This window comes from Chamaea fasciata, unplaced genomic scaffold (assembly GCF_029207755.1).
Source record: "Chamaea fasciata isolate MVZ Bird 193981 ecotype frontalis unplaced genomic scaffold, bChaFas1.0.hap1 SCAF_7, whole genome shotgun sequence".
Lineage (NCBI taxonomy): Eukaryota > Metazoa > Chordata > Aves > Passeriformes > Sylviidae > Chamaea > Chamaea fasciata.
In genome coordinates, this window is record NW_027094092.1 from 57,589,621 (window position 1) to 57,603,911 (window position 14,291).

At 46.2% G+C, this 14,291-nt stretch overlaps 1 long non-coding RNA gene across 1 annotated transcript; it reads right to left on the bottom strand.

Moving 5' to 3' along the window:
- Nucleotides 1–3,655: 3,655 nt before the first annotated feature.
- On the bottom strand, nucleotides 3,656–5,679 carry LOC136291845 (uncharacterized). Its single transcript, XR_010721772.1, has 2 exons — nucleotides 5,515–5,679; nucleotides 3,656–5,035 (listed from the first exon to the last, which is right to left on the bottom strand). It is a non-coding gene; the product is annotated as an uncharacterized lncRNA (long non-coding RNA).
- Nucleotides 5,680–14,291: the final 8,612 nt, after the last annotated feature.

Genomic DNA, 14,291 nt, shown 5'->3' on the forward strand with positions numbered 1-14,291 from the left:
AAATAACAGAAATATAAACAGAAGTTATGTAATTCCTCCTTGCCTGTGCTTGGACCTTGCTTGCGATGGTGGGAATATAAACTGAACTAGAGCGTATTAAAAGATTTCCAAGAAAAAGCCTTTGTTTAATGTTTCCTATGCATCAGATATTCCACTTGCCTCCCAGATGCATATATTCCAAATCATGCTTTTGCTGTCCACAAAAAATTCCTCCATCTATTTATACTTTCAAATCTATGATCCTACACATTAATAAATAGTAATGAAGTCCCGCAGTAAATACCAATGTGACGGTTTCACTGGAGATCTCACTGACATTTATAAATATCTGCAGCTTTCATGGTTCAGGACACTGGCAGAGCTCACAGATTCTGTTAAACTTTATCATATAATTGTACATATGGCCCCTCTTTTGAAAGTATAATGCAGGGGGTTGATGGAATATTTCTCTTAGGCAGCACTGCGTGTGTTTCCCTGCTTTATGAAAAGCCAGGTTCCTGTGCAGATGTATTTTAGCTAAACCCACCATTTTTCATCTCAGCTGACACCAAACGGCACACACAGTCTGGACTTCCCCAAGCTATGGAAATGTTGCTATCTTGTGCTTACTCACTGCTCTGACTGAGTCATCCGTTTATATGTCTGTGCATTTATACTCCAGGAGATAATCCAAGGAGACTAAAAGCCATTGCACCCCTTGTGTGTGTCTTTGTCTGTCAAAGGGATTACAGGACTTGGGTCCCCATGGCGGAAAGTTTAGCTCAGTGACCCAAGAAATACTTTCCAATTGAATTCCGTCATTGCCCTGCTCCAAAAGGTAAGACAGAGGAATTTCACAGGACAGCCCAGAACTGAACCTTGCCCAGGACAGTCCTGGGCCAGGGATTTTGTTGCTGGGATAAGGCCAAGGTGAAGAGCTGTAAAGCATCAATAGCAATGAGTTTGAGTCCAACTTTTCCAGGAGATGTTTAGGTGGCCAAGAGCAAAGGACTTGAGATGGAAATTCATTTCAGCCTCAGATTCAGGGGTGGCACAGGGATTTCCAAGCCAGTTTCTTGCTGGCAACCTTCAGTACTCCCTAACTGTGCAAAAATACAAATTTCTCAATAGACAGAGCCCTACATACTCAGTATCTCTCAATTATACCACGAGATGGGGAAGTGGGAGGGAATTCTCCACTCCAGAGAACTCTGTCAAAGTAGGACTTTGGTCCTCATACAGTAGGGAAGTTCCTCACTGGCTTTAGTCTTCCAAAGGTCCTGTCATCTGAGCAGGAATCAAATAGCTGCCATGCCTGATGTCTGCTACAACTGGGAGGAAATTGATAACTTCCAGATAAAACAATGTCTGAAACCCCCTTTTTGCACAGTTTTTCACACTCTGAGAGAGTTCCATGCTCAGTCTACCCCCATCTGACACTGGATGGAGGCCTTAGCACAGCCAGAATGAGGGGAACTGTTCAGAAAAAACTCCCTCAATTCGTTTGCAGATGAGACACAGAGAGGGCTGCTCCCAGTAACTCTGCACTGGGATGGTGAAAGGAACTTCCCTCACCTCCTAGATGGATTCTGCCAGCACTTCTGTAGCCCCAGCACTGCTCACATTTATGGCCAGTTAAAAGTGCCATGTGCTGCCTCTCTGGGAAACTTCTTAGAAATGAACTTCTGGGAACAGTTGCTTTAATCCTCTGTCTGGTCCGTAGGGACATGAGACCTGTGTTTGCCACTGCTGCTGCTGAGGATGAGACTGGAAGAGAGCAGCCAAGGCAAATGGGGTGGGCTGCTGTTGAAGCAAACACTAAATCCCAGATGAGGTGGGATTTCTGCTTGCAGGCTGCAGGATGGCAGCTCTGAGCACACTGCACAAACCCAGCTTTTTCAGACGATCCACAAAGCACCTTCAGACTGTCTCCAGATTTCCAGAGATGTATTTATACTGGCCTAAAATAAATGTAACACAGAGGAAGGGAGAAGGGCTTGCTGCATATGCCACAATACAGATCAAGTCAAGCGAAAAAGCCAGTGTTGGTGGCACATGAAAAATTAGCTCCCTGGAGCAAAGTAGGCAATGACTTATTTATGCTGGCTGGAAAAACTGCTTGTTCTACACACTTGCTTTCCTCTTACCTACAGCTCTTCCCAGGTAGGAGTAACCAGTCTGGTAATTTTGCATATCAGATCTTTTAGCTGGTAATGTTTGTAGATGCAGGATGTGTGAGTTAACCAATGGTTCACTGCCAAGTGATTTAAGACATGTAACCCATCCCCAGTTATCATTCTGATAAAGGGAGGAAAGGCAGTGGTGAAAGTGTGTGCCTAAAGAAAGGTTGTGAAGTTGTGTCCTGATCCACATCCCATAGAGTCACAGAATCAGAGTATCCTGAATTGGAGGGGACCCACAAGGATCACCCAAAGTCCAGCTCCTGGCCTTGCCTCTGCTTTGCCTCCTCTGTGGCTCAAGACTCTGTCCAACTTGCAGATGTGTGTGTGACCCCAACAAATGTTTCGTGTCACCACTTGAGACCCAGGGGCTGTGCAGGGCAGGCACAGCCCTTGCTGTGAGCACCAGCTGGGTGGTTTAAAACCTGCAGAACTGAAGTGTAGGAGAAAAGGGAGAGGGCAGCTGGATGTGCCACCTCTGTATCCTACGAAGGGAAAGGTGACCAGGGGCAGGAGGAAAGGAAGAGGCTTCAATTTGCACCAGGGGAGGTTTGAAACACGTTAGGAAAAAATTCATGACTGAAAAGGAAGTTGGGCATTGGAACAGGCTTCTCAGGACAGTGGTAGAATCACCATCACTGGAAAGGCTCAAAAAAATGTGTGGATGTGGCACCTGGGGCCATGGTTTTATGGTGAACACGGCGGTGTTGTATTAATGGTTGGATTCAATAATTTTAATGGTCTTTTCCAACCTTAATTACTCCATGATTCTAAGAACGTTGCTAAAAATGACCACTGGAAAAATGAAGTTTAAAGATCCTCAGGTGAACTCACCAAATTAGTGCCCTGGTTGCCTCATTGGATGGATCATGCAATTTCTCAAGCTGCTCTCTTGCTAACGTGGATAATTATCCCAGCTCAGATAAGCCCAGACATACCAAAATAACATCCTTCCCACTTTTTTTTTTCTTTCTTTTTTAATTTTGATTCCCCGAAGACGAGGTCTTTTAAAGGTCACATCTTGACAGAAATTCCCCTTCTTACCCCCCTGTTGTGCTAAAATAGATCAGTATTATTGACCTTGACAACAACGCCTGAAAGGTTTAGTGACAATCCGTTCTGTATCAACGAGCACAGAAAACTGCTGTTTATGGGCTGGGGCGTTCTCCGCGCAGAGAGATCGGCTTCTCCTGACAAGGCACGGAGTAAAGAGATTTAATGTACCCATCTGAATGTGAATTGGATCGTAGCCTCCTGACATGAGATCCCCTGCCCCAGGCAGAGCCCTGCCCGGCGCTGTGGTGCCGCATTAGTGGCTCGTAATGGCCACGAGAAGAAACAGAGCATGACAAGAGCTAAATAACATCAGAGCGGGGAAATGGGCAGGTTTCCCCCAGCCCCTCTGCTCTCCCAGACTTCTTAAAACGTGGAAAGCAACGAAATGCTTTTAAAGGGGGCTCATTTTGCCTTTGAAACCGCTTTTTTTTTTTTTTAAATAAGCATTTTTTAGAGGTGGATGTGTCACGATGAAAAAAAGCATCCACGGGTGGCTCACGTTTAGCTGCTCTCCCACGTTTAACTCCAGCCCTCAGCCTGTGTATGCTCTTACACCTGCTCTGGGGCAAGAGGTCCCTGTTAATTGAATTCTTCTTTTCCTCTTTTCTTCCCTGATGCCCTCCGCAAAATGATCAACAGAAATAGGAGTTGAAACTCTGGCCTCAACAAGGGCAAATGGAATGTGCCCGTGGTGTCAGTGGGGGCAGGATTTCACTTGTTCAGTCAGAAACAGGTTTTGCCAGAATCCTGACTCTTTCCCCTCGAGTTATGGTGATTACTGGGGGAGAGGGGAAGGGGGAGGGAAGAACTGTAATAGATAAAGAGGTGGATAAAAAAAAAAGAAAAATCACGCACAGTGGTAAAATGTACCCTGACTATTGTTATTCTGGTGCTTTATAATAAAATTTGGAAAACGAGGCACATGAAGAAGACAAGATAAAAATTTAAGGGGTTTGTTTCAGAGTTTCCCTTTCTCTGGTTTAAAGGAGTTGTAAATAATCCCTCCTAAAGGGCTGAGTTACCTCCCGTCATTAATCTTATCTCCACAATGCCTTTCCTCTCATGTTCATTTCAGGGTCAAAAAATTCACCTTGAAAAGCCAGCAGCACACAGCAGATTTCCCTGAGATCCAAGCAGGGAGGCTTGTTTACCAGCCCTTCCACTATCCCAGCGCTGGGAAACCAACGGAGGCTTTGTGTGTTTGGCCTCAGGGTGTCTTTCTCTCCATGGTCTCTTCTGGAGATGCAGGATTGCTGCCCAAGGATCAATAGTTTGTGTTTCAGTCCATAGGTTATTGAATTGCTATGACTGAAAACAACATTTGGGAAGAAGAAGGGTTTCTCACTTCACCATTCCCAGGACTGGAGAACCGTACAGGGATATCATTGTCCAGAGAGGCCACAAAGGTGATCCAAGCAAAGCTCCCAGGGAGACCTTAAAGCCCCTTCCAGTGCCTAAACAGGCTCCAGGAGAGCTGGAGAGGGACTGTTTACAAAGGCATGGAGGGATAGGACAAGGGGGAATGGCTTCAAACTGACAGGGAACAGGGTTAGATGGGATGTCAGGAAAAAATTCTTCCCTGTGAGGGTGGTGAGGCCCTGGCACAGGTTGCACAGAGAAGTTGTGGATGATTCCATCATGTTGTTCCAACTCCCCTGCCATGTACAGGGACACCTTCCACTAGAGCAGGCCCCATCCGACCTGGCCTGGAACACTCCCAAGGATGGGGCAGCCACAGCTTCCCTGGAAAGTGAAGTGCCAGTGCAGCTTTAAGGTTCCTTCCAACCCGAATCATTCCCTGATTCTGTGATTCTTCTCACCTGTGTGGGGAAGAGACCAAATTCGGATGAACATCTGTCTGCACACACATTTCCAAGCCCCAGTGTTTATGCAGAGACCCCTGGAAATCCCACCCTCCTTTCCTTCTCGAAAGGAAGAGTACAGTGTTACTCTCCCAGCTAAAGATGTTTCTCTCTTTCGTATTTCGTCCACATGAGCTCGTTTGATTCCTGCTGTGGCAGAAAGTGCAAAGAATTGCCAAAAGAGAGTTTGACCATGGTAAGCTCAGCAGCATTGCACATCTCTGGTAAGCAGAGAATCACCACCATCGCTTGCAGCATTAGTTTAGTGCCCCACAGCTGCTGCAGGTCCATGAAATCCAGCTTGGGTGGCTGGTGAAGCAAATTTCTGCTTCAGTCATGCAGTCAGTTTGCAGATCAAAGGGGTCTTGGTGCAAACTGAGGCACAGGTTACTTGAAATACAGTCTTGGTTGGAATAAGCCACTGTGGGGTTCCCTACCTCCAGTTGTTGCTCTGGGAATGCAAACAGAAGGGGGAGGTAGCAGAGGATGAACAAAAACCCCCGAAAGTCAAGGAAAGAACAAGGAGCATGAGAGAAAAGATTAATCATTCCATCACCGACTCCCGAGCGATCCATTTGCTCCTTCCTTTGCCATCCACAACAACCACCTGACCTCCTGCTTGCCTTCGGCGCTTTCCCCGCATTTCAAGCCCGTAATTACCGGCACCAGGTGCATCGCTCCAGCCCATCCCTGGTGCCGTTCCCATTCACAAGCGAAGGATTGCAATTTGCCAGCCTCCCCTGAAGGGCTTTGTCCCAGCCTCCTGCCCCGGGGGTAAGCGCTACAAGACACAAAGAGGAGGGAAATGGAATTTGCCGGGGGAACAAAGGGCATTAGTGCCGCCCGCCTCCGGCCCAGGTGACCTGCAGAGCTGCCTGCAGGCTCATGACGCCCTAAGTTTCAGCTTTCATGTTTTTCAGATTCTCTGCTGCCTAAGTGTGCAGTTCTCAGCCTCACATTCAATGTCAGCCAGCTCTCTTCACAGAGTAGGGAGACAAAACAAATCCTTTTCCTGCTGAAGACCAAGGACACTTTCAGGCCCAGAAGCACAAACAACGGTGGACTGAAGGGAGGAACAAGAAGGATGGGACTTCACAACCTGAAGTTGTAATTGGACAATTAAATGGACCAATATGCAAATGAGCCAAAACTTATACAAGTGTGAGACCTCATGATGGATCAGTTATTTTGAGACCATTTCAAATCCACCTTGGGCGTAGCCCTGGCCAGGCTCTTGCACTGCCCGAGGTGTACCCTTGAAGGCCTTTCAATAAATACCTACTTTATTCTCTAGCTCTGTCCAGTCTCTGTTCCAGGCCAGCTTTCCCAAGGCATCAGTTTCTGGTTTTAGGGACAGGAAGGCATCAGCTGGGGCACGTAAAACCCTGAGCATGGCAGCAGGGCTGGCAGGCAGCTACACCTGCAGCCACAGCCCTTGGTGCCCTTACTCTGGACAAACACTGCCAGTCCTATTTCACGTTTTAAGTGCTAAAGTATTTCGGCTGGTGGGATCCTCGGTGCTGATGGAGGGCGTTCAGCTCAGGCATCGTCCACCCCCTCCCTCCCCAGCCCCTGCCAGCAGGGTTTCCCATCTCTGCATGCCTCACACCGTGTGGCTCTGCTGATGGCTGCATTTGGGAGCAGGTGCAGGAGCAGAAATGCTGTGAACACACGGAGCTGGTGGAACCCGTGATGCTGCCTCTTTGTCTCGCTGAAGCTCCTGGAATTTGCCTGTTATACTCACAAGAGCAGGATCCATCCCTTTGTCTGTGGCAGGGACTCTCCTCAGCCAGGGCTGCTCCATGACTGGTGTCCCTGGTCTCTGCTCTGAAACAAATTAACAATGATATTTCCAGGAAAGTGAGAACTGAGGTGATTTAGGCTTGCAGCTCCGTCCTTTGGTTTGGTTTGATGCAGCAAGCCCAGGCATGGATGAACCAGGGATGAAGGGATGAAGTGCTACCCTCCTAGCCCTGGCTTTGTGGCACACATAGAATCATAAGTGGTTTAAGTGGAAAGAACCTTAAAGATCATCTCCAAACCCCTGCCATGGGTAGGGACGTCTTCCACTAGATCAGGTTGCCCAGGGCCCCATCCAGCCTGGCCATTCCACTCCGTGTGAGATTTCTTGCAAAATTCTTACAATCCCTTTGCACCTACATGAATCAAAGGTAAAAATCAAAATCCTGTTTTTCCCTCCCAGAAAAATCCCAACAAAAATCCCAATGCCTTTAAGCCGAAAGAGAGTAGGTTTTGATGAGATATTAGGATGAAATTCTTCCCTGTGAGGGTGCTGAGGCCCTGGCACAGGTTGCCCGGAGAAGCTGTGGCTGCCCCATCCCTGGCAGTGTTCCAGGCCAGGTTGTTTGGGGCTTGGAGCAACCCGGGATAGTGGAAGGTGTCCCTGCCTGTGGCAGGAAGGTTAGAACGAGGTGATTTTTAAGGCGCCTTCCAAGCCAAATCATTTGATAATTCCATGGCTCTGTGATCCAGGGGAGGGCAGCAGTACTGAAGTTGCTTCCTCTGAGCATCCCTAAGGCAGCAGCTCACAGCAGACGAGGAGAGCAGCAGGGCAGCAGCTCTGCTGAGCTCAGCACAGCCTCCTCCTAAAGCCCCTGCTGCTGCCTGAGTTACCCCCGCCAGAGCTCTGCTCCCCCTGACAGGACCATGCCCGCTGCTGGCTCTGGAAAACTCAGCTCAGGCACCTTCCTGCTCTTCCTGCAGATGCTTCTGACTCATGCTGATCTCCCAAAGATTAGGGAATCCAGCTTTTGAAGTGCTCTGAAACATGTGTTACAAAAGAAAATAAATTAATTGAAGCAACATTGGTCTGAGCCCTATCAAGGCTGAAATCAGACAGACGCAGGAGGAATGTCCTTTTTTCCATGGCTCCCTCTGACCCATGGGCTGGAGGAGGAAGTGGGCAGATATTTTTAACGGAGACGTTACATCACTATTTTTTTATAATCTCCATCTGTATGAACTGTAAGACAAAGTGGAGCCAAGTGTAATTATTCCTAAAGAAATTAAGGTACGAGCACATGCACAGCATCAAGGTGGAGATCCCAATACAGAAATCTTCCCAGTTTGGCTTCTCTCTGGGCCAAATGAAGATCTGTCCCTCCTTCCTACCACCTCCACCTCCTCCCTATAAACCTGCAGCTACCTGTAAGGCTCCCAGGACACTTGGCCATGCCCAGGACCATCTGTGCACTCCCTGAGACTGGCGTGACTTAAAACCAGGAGCACTGGGAAATAAATCTCTTGAGGGACACATCTTTTCTTGGGTATTTGAAACATCAGCCTCAGCCTTGCCATTTGATGCAGTAAATATTTTTCCCATGTGAAAGTTATTCTAAATTGGAAAGGAACAGTATATATATTAAAAAAAAAAAAGTAAGGAACCTGCCTATCTCCAAATTGGACTTTATCTCAAGCACTGTAGGAAATGGGCTCACCAGTGGGATGAGGATCCTATTCCATATGAAGCCCTCACCAGGTTTTTGTCTGTTTCTCCACGGTTTGCCCAGGTGACCCCACAATTACCCTCAGAGGTTTCCCTCAGCTGCTGAAAAGAGGAGCAAAGAAATGGGTAAGAGGCTGCACTGCAGCATTCTTGGAGTTTTCAGGTTCACCTGGACCCCAGACATGACAACAGCCTGTCTGCTTGTCCCACCCCACTCCCTCACTCTGCCTGGCTCTCCCAGAAGAGGATTTTTCCAGCCCAGGAGCAGAATTGGAGACATTGTTCCCATGGAAAGGCTTTGACATCTCTATGTGATGGAATTTGGCCAGTAAGAAGCATTGCAGACCACAGGTGTGGGTTTACCATATTGCAACACCCTGGTTTTTGGAGCACACTGAAAATGCAAGGGTTTTTTAATCAGAGACTACAGGTTTTGCCTGTATAAAAATAGGAGATCACCAACTTCGGATTGTCTATTCATTTTCTATTTATTTCTTTTGATTTTCTATTAACTTTTTACTAATTCTATTTGTTTTTCCATAATCTTTCTATTAGTTTTTCTATTTTGATTTTCTGTTTCATTTCCTCTGCTACTTTTTCATCATTCCACTTACAATCAGCTGAGATAAACAGTTCTGGCCTCGTCCCATTGATTACACGGGAACTATTTTGGGTTTCATTACCTTGTTTCTCTGGTTTTGTTCTGGAAATCATACCCTGTCTGCAAAGAGAAAGAGAAGGCAAGAACAGCACTCTGACCCTCAGATTTTTCTCCAGTTTTCTACTGCTGAGATGCCTGGAGCGTGTCTTCACATCGGCTGCTTTTTCTATTGCTCAGCTCAGCAGCAGCCAGACTTTGTGGTAACATCCCAGATCCAGCATTCCCCACTAACCAGGAGAATGAGGCCATCCTATTCTAGGACATCTCCCTGAGAACATGCAGACAATTATTTGAAGCACAGGAGGGAAAGGGGTGAGAAAACTTCAGTAGTGAGAGAGAAGCTGTTCCAGAAGCATTTACAAGTCTCGTTTATAAACAGGAGATTACTGCAGGAAAGTTCAGCATCCAGAGCTGGCTGGAAAAACCCCTTAAATACAGTTTCCTTTGACTCTCCTTCCTGCAACAGTTGGGACTCAGTCTGAAATTCAAATTAACTTTCATACCCGGCCTACAATTCCATTTTGTGCCCCAAAGCAAAATCTCCTGCATAATTGTGTGTATTTAGGTCACTTCTCCATTGTTTGCTTCTGCAAAGAAAATCGCTGATTTGCCAGTGGAGAAAATTCCTAATACAGTTTTCAAAAGCACTTTTGCAATTAGAGATTGTGCTCCTAAAACGAGACTGGAATGTAGGCATGGATTTGCTTGGGTAATGTCTTGAGACCTTTTATGTCTGTTTTTGACAGCAGTGACTTCATTTAAACACAGACTGCATTTGACATTTATACAGGGCTGAGCTTGTTTGCCAAACTTTATTAAAAGAAGTATTTATCCTACTTTCATACTTTAATCAAATATTAGCCATAAGTATGCAATATGTGCAAATATTAATCTAACTAATTAACATCTAATCTAGAGAAACAACATCATCTTTTGCTGTTCTAAGGTTCTTTTCACTGTAAGTTTTCCTCGACACTTAACGCTGAGTGAAGTTCTTTTGTTTCTAAATTTCTGCTGTAAGAAGTACCGGGTTAGTATCTCCCGTTTGTGTCTGACTGTACAGCACCAGCCACATGTATGGGCAGATCCATACAAACATTTTAACTCCTCCAGGTATCAAATTAAAATATTCTGAGCTGACTGCAATGATGAAGAAAGCTCTCCTGGAGGCTCAGTTAATTGGCTGCGACCTAGGACCTACACAAAGCAAAGCTGTATCTCTGGGTCTTGCAATGAACTAAGGAGCATGACTCAAATTTTTTTTTTTTTTTTTTTTACATCTTGAAACCCATGGCTTGTGGCTTCATAAATATTTTTGGTGAATGTGCTCCAGAACAGGTCCAAACACCGAGCAAAAGGCCCCACCAGGGCTGCACTTCAGGGCAATGACACCAAAGCTTGGGCGGTGGAAAGTCAAAAGCTGATGCTGCACGTACATTTCTAGGCATTAATTAAAAAATCAAGTCAAATCACTGCCACTCCACCCCCTCCAGACGCGTGCTAGGGACAACAAAGCATGGCAGATCCACCTCAGGATGCTGGGAGAGAAGGGAAAAAGAATCAGGTCAAAGCACACAATACACAAATCCTTGCAGCGCCGTAGGGCACAGTATGCAACGACCTCAGACTGTTTTGAAAATCGATTACAGAAGGCCTTCAGCTGAATGGAGTCAATGACCCTCTCCCTGCACGGGAACAGAAAACAGCCACATCTTCTCTGAGCTCATACACACGAGGGGTCCCAGCCCAAGATCCTCATGGTGGCAAGGACAACGATGGGAAAAGCCCCTCCCAGCTACTCTTCCTCAGACCAGGTGATGAAAACATGGGCTTTCTTTTCAAAAAGATTTGATTTCCACGAGATCAAAATAGATGAGCCCCAGTTTTCCTGTTCCCCTTCGGAGAAACATCACCAGCTGTGCTGGGGGTCAGGATGTAATAGACAAAGAACGTGTGTAATTCAGGAGCTACAACTGCCTGGTGAAATAAATGTCAAAAGAGACAGCTGGCCTGAAGGCTTGGGCTGCCCTGCGCCTTTGTCTTAAGGTTTTCTCTGGCTACAAGTACAGGGGAATTGGGACTGGTGAAATGGAGTGAGTTCTAGCTGCTATGTCTAATTGCCAAATTGCACTGACAGGATTTGTAACTCCTGCCCAGTTACAGCTGCTCTGCTCAGACAGTGAACGCTGTGACCAACACACAGAGTGACGAGATTTGGTGCCAGGGAGCAGAACAGACACAGGAGAGAACCACTGAGTCATTCTCTGGGGAGAACAGAATGGTGATTTGGGTAGCAACGAATTGGCAACTCTTAGACTCTTGATGCTCCCAACAGACATTGAAAAATGAGTTTGGTTGTGTCACTGGTGGGCAGATAACTGATTCTGATAACTGTTTTCATCATCCTCATTAGAGTAGGACTGGTGAAGTTTTTGGTTCAGTGACGTACATTGAGGCTTTTCTCTCCATCAGTGCCACATCTCGAATCCCGGGGGTCAGTTGTGGGCCCCTCAGGACAAGAAGGACATTGAGGGGCTGGAGTTTGCCCAGGGAAGAGCAACAGAGCTGGGGAAGGGCCTGGAGAACAAGTCTGATCTGAGGAGCTGCTGAGGGAGCTGGGAAAGGGGCTCATCCTGGAGAAAAGGAGGCTCAGGGGGGACCTTCTCGCTCTCTACAAATCCCTGACAGGAGGGGACAGCCACGCGGGGGTCAGGATCTGCTCCCAGGGAACCACAGACAGGACAAGAGGAAATGGCCTCAAGTTGTGTCAGGTGAGATTTAGATTGGGTTTTAAAGAAAAATTTCATGGGAAGGGTTGTCAAGCACTGGAACAGGCTTCCCAGGGAACGGGTGGAGTCACCAACACTGGGTGTGTTTAAAAGATGTGTGAATGTGGCACTTGGGGACATGGGTTAGTGGTGGCCTTGGCAGTGCTGGGTTAACAGCTGGACTTTATAATCTTTTCCAGTGTAAACGATTCTATGATCCAAAGAACTGGGAATCAGGTTGGAGAGCATTACTTCCACAGAACTCGTAAATTGGAGCACAGGGATTACATCACTTCAAAACACACACTCTTCAAACACTGAAGGACATGATACAGCAGCACCAGTTCACCAGACTAAACACATTTTCCAGGAAATGGTGCAAAAATCTTTTTGAAGTCAAGCAGTACTGACATAAAAAAAAAATCAAAAAGGGTCAGAAGTAGCTCCACTTTTTTTTTTCTTTTTTTTTGCGTCAGCTAACACAGACTGTGCAACTGTGTCTTCTGTTGTTTCTTCTCTCAGAAACTCCCCCACAGCAGCAGAAGCGGCAAAGGAAATGAATTGTGAGTGCTGTGCCACACAAACATCTGAACGGGCTTACTCCTGAGCACGCAAGGAGCTGCCTGGCCTCAGCTGGGAATGGATGTTCAGCACATGCCGCCAGGCTCTGCCAGCGTGGGATGGGGAATGGACACATGACACGAGGTGTTCACACCACAGCACGAGTCACCTGCCTGCAGGAAGTGTTTGGCTCTTTACCAGTGCCTCAAACCCTGGGAGAGGGTCCAGCCTGCAGAAAAGTAGGGGACAACCTTATCACCCTCCACAGCTACCTGAGGGAGGGTGCAGCCGGGGGGGGGAGAGGGGCATGTAGAATGATGCCATCCCTAGTTTGAGAAAACCTAGAAAATGCAGAGAAGATGCAAGAGGGAACACAGTTCCCAACACTGAGGGGATTTTCAGACTTTTACAGAATAGTCTGGTAGCTTTGGGCCGAAAAGAGGTGGACAAGGGAGAAGAATCAAAGGGATCAGGGGCACGGGAGAGGTGGCAGAAGGAATGGGCTCCACTGCATGCAGAGCAAGAGGCAGCCACAGGACAAGACCCAGCTGATCCCTGGGTAAAGGGAATGTAAAAATCAGGCTAAAGGCTACAGTCTATCTAGAAACCAGGTGATAAGGTGAGTACAGCCCCTTATCAAATGCTAATATGAAAGCTCCGTATTAGTTACTGGACAATAAAAGTTGGGCTGTGGCCTGGGGCAGGTTTATTCTGGCACTGAACTCATGCCCATGCTGAGGTTTCTGCATGAGGGCAAACTGAGACCCTCAGCCTAATATCTGAAACAGGGAAAGCTTCAGCCCTTCAGGCTGGCACCTATTAATATTTCCTGACACAACAATAAAGTTTTCATACTGAAATTCCCATGAGCTTTAAGAGTGTAGAAGCATTAAGTTAATATATTTCTGCAATTAAATATTTAATTATTTTAATTCATGCTGCACCTTCAATTGATATTACTATCACTAAAAGCCTTCTATATCAGCCTTCTGGGTTTTTTTTTGTTTGTTTTTTTTTTTTTTTTTGTCTGTTTGTTTGTTTGTTTTCCCTTAAACTGATTCTTGACATCTGACCAGTCTCCAGTTCTTTACAGGGAGTTAACAACAACCAACTGGGGGTTGACTTAGCTGCTTTCCTATTCCAGTTGTATATAGTCTGCTAAGACAGCTGTAGGTGCACATTAAAATCCCCCAAATAAAAAAACCCCAACAAACAAACAAAAAAAACCCCAAAACTTTGTAACTTTGCAAATACAAAGATCCAAAAACCACTCTGAAGTGCACACTTCCAGATACTTACAAGATGAACTAAAACATTCTAAGGATTAAGACTGATTTAAGTTGATGGTGTCATTTCATATTCTTCAGGTAAGAGATTCCTACTGTACCCCTGACAGGGATGATCACCAGAAGAATAAATTACTCTTCTGAAAGAATACTTCAAAAGGCATTTCGGAAAAGGTAATTTGGATAACCAGGAAATGCAAGGAAAAAAAAGCACAGCTCAAAAAACTTGGAGGACAGGCTTGTCCAAATAATCCTATTCCTCTTGGCCCAGAGACTCCCAGGTTGTTTTAAAAACAGACCAGAAAATGCTTTGTTTGCTTAAAAGCCTTTTTAAAAAATGTTTTATTGCATGCTTGTAACATACCCTGAATAGTTTTGTTACCTTCTTATAGTATGGGACAGGATTCAAATTTCAGAGGAAGGTGAGTATTCTCACCGAGTTCCACTCGGTGTTCACGAGCCAGAAGAAATT